The 2,832-nt window shown below is 33.8% G+C and overlaps 1 long non-coding RNA gene across 1 annotated transcript; it reads left to right on the top strand.

Annotated features, from left to right (window-relative positions):
• Nucleotides 1-1,359: 1,359 nt before the first annotated feature.
• On the top strand, nucleotides 1,360-2,832 carry LOC124376651. Its single transcript, XR_006923866.1, has 6 exons — nucleotides 1,360-1,471; nucleotides 1,571-1,914; nucleotides 2,084-2,140; nucleotides 2,262-2,360; nucleotides 2,486-2,523; nucleotides 2,696-2,832. It is a non-coding gene; the product is annotated as an uncharacterized LOC124376651 (long non-coding RNA).

Genomic DNA, 2,832 nt, shown 5'->3' with positions numbered 1-2,832 from the left:
TGCTAATATAGTCTAAGGTACATCGGCCAGGAGTACTGATTCTGAAGGCCCTGGGCAGATTAGATTGACATGGCAGCACATAGAAGCTGAAATCTGATTGGACAAAAAACCTTATATCCACATACACGTACTGGAAGCAGTGCAGCCGAGAGAAACGCTACGAAATGAAGAGAATAAACTGATGGAATAAATTAATACAATTTCATGGAACAAATATTAGAATTTAGGTTGTAAATGTAGGTCAGTGCATCTGATAGTGTTCAGACCAGCAGAGAAGGCTTTGCCCTGACGGCCCACCACTGTTACATATATATATATATATATATATATATATATATATATATTATTCTTAACCATATTTTCCTACTTTTTATTATACTATACTTTTAATATACTTATACTTGATACTTATTTTATTTATTTACTTAATTTTTATCCTTATATTCTATTTTTCATGTTTATACGTAGGACAGTCATAAAAACAAGTGTTCAGCTACATGTTGTAGTCTGTATCAATGTGTATGTGACAAATACAATTTATATTTCATATATTATATTCCTCTACACATTCTTCACCTCACATTTGTAGTCTCTTGTTATAAACACAGGCTGCACAACTGATATTACACCAATCCTGACTAACTGACAAAGAGTTTAACTAGAAGTTTTACCTAGAGGACTGAGTGGAGTGGCATGGCTCTGTTTGTGTGACAACTTCTGAATATTCCTCTATTATGAACTACAACCCTATTTACCAACTTAAGACAACCTTCACACAAATAGAGAATACTTAGTCAAAAAACGAGATATTATGAAAGTACATAATGCAAAGCAATGTCAGTACTTATCCAGCATTGACGAAGGCAACTACTATGAAATTACATACACTAGTTTAACCCCTCAATATAACATTTTTAAAAGACAAACGCAACATCTCCTGTAAACCTTTCTTGTGTCTCCATCTTAAATAAGACAGATGAGCTTTTACCCTAATTGTCTTATACCTACCATAAGACCCCATATACAAGCTCACTTCCATTACATACTTTCATGTACATTAATCAAATGATGTGTAAAAGAACCATACCGTACTGCATGTCCTGCCCAATGTGGAATTACACATTATTCCTCTTTGGGAAAGTTAGATCTGCTGAGTTAATAGCACTTCATTACACTTCTTCCAGGTTCCAGCACACAGGATGATGGAGCTCAAGTAGATCACCTCTAAAAAGGTCTTACGAGTCAACACAGTATCAGAATAGACTAAAATTTACCATGAGCTTCAAATTCCTTTAGAGCGAAAGAACCAATCAGATCAGTCCACAGATTCAAATCATCCAATCAGGTGTGAGTGAGAGCTGCTTTTCTACTGAACACACGAGTTGATTTCCTCACTATCACTGTGTCTGAACAGGAACGATGATCTCACTCTTTGTGGCGCTTTACTCTCTGCTTTGTCTCTGCACAGCTGGTGAGAACATTTTCAAATCTTTCATTTCAAATAGTAATATTACATATTTACCTCATTTACTGACATCATTAACCATTAAATATCACACACTTTTTACAGTAAAAACATCTGACATCAAGGAGCTTCACGTGAGAACAGTAAAGAGTGGAGAAGATGTAACTATAGCGTGTGATCTCAGTATGATCACAGACAAAAGTAAAGGAGTCTGGTACAGACAGAGTTTTGGAAAAGTGCCTCAGTTTTTTGCAAAACGTTACAAAAGTATTTCAAAATACACTTTTGATACAGGATTTAATGATAATCGCTTCAGTTTTACTGTAAATGAGCATCAGTTTGATCTCAACATTACGAACCTGAGAGAAGATGATGGAGGAGAATATTTCTGTGGAGAAATGGAGGAACTACAATAAAGTTCACATCTGGAGCACGTCTGCAATTTGAAGGTAAACAGTTTGACTCTGATAAACTGCTAATTCCAGATCAACACTTTAACCAGTATTATGTGTACATATGCAGTAAATGTTGAGGATTTCACTTTATTCATATTTACTATCATTTCTGTTCATCTGCTGCTTTTCTAATTGATTTATAAAAATCCTACACTTGGAATAGGAAACACCACCACAGATTGTGTTACACACCAGGATTCAAATAGCAAAGAGGAAAAACGTAAGTGTTTTAATCAAATCATTTTCTTTTCATTTTGTATAAGAGAATTTTTCATTGTGATTTCCTTTCTCTGTTAATAAATCATCTACTATTCATACGTTTTACATGTTCATTGTTTCAGGAGATAATTGGATGATTTTTGCCTTAGTGACCTTCAGTATAATATCTGTTATTGTAATGGTGGTACTGGTTGGACTTTTATTAAAAAATCTTAGAAAAGGTTTGTTTACTTTTATTATTATTATTATTATTATTATTATTATTATTATTATATACATTTCCCCAAAAACATTAAAACATGAATATATTTTCTACATGTAAATATCCTTCTGTTTTATTGTTTAGGTGCTTCATCACGAAAGCCTGAAATCAGCAGCAATCAGGTAATCCAGTCTTCTATTCACTGTGATTCTATTCTGATAAAGAAATCCACATCTGACCTACAATCCACAATGTACAGAGAATTTTACTAAACCATTTACTAAATATCAATGGACTCATTCTTTTTAGTCTTTAATCCACTCTGGTGTATAAACACCTCTTGTTCTTTATCAGGCTGATGATGAAGATGTCTTGAACTATGCAGCTGTGAGTTTTGCTAAGAAACCTTCATCCTCCAGAACATCCAGAGACCAGAGACATGAAGACGTTTATGCACAAGTTCAAATCAAATAGATCCAAAGAAATGACTT

The sequence above is a fragment of the Silurus meridionalis genome, chromosome 23 (assembly GCF_014805685.1).
Source record: "Silurus meridionalis isolate SWU-2019-XX chromosome 23, ASM1480568v1, whole genome shotgun sequence".
Taxonomy (NCBI): domain Eukaryota; kingdom Metazoa; phylum Chordata; class Actinopteri; order Siluriformes; family Siluridae; genus Silurus; species Silurus meridionalis.
The sequence above is the reverse complement of the archived record's forward strand: the minus strand, read 5'-3'. Positions and strand labels throughout refer to the sequence as shown.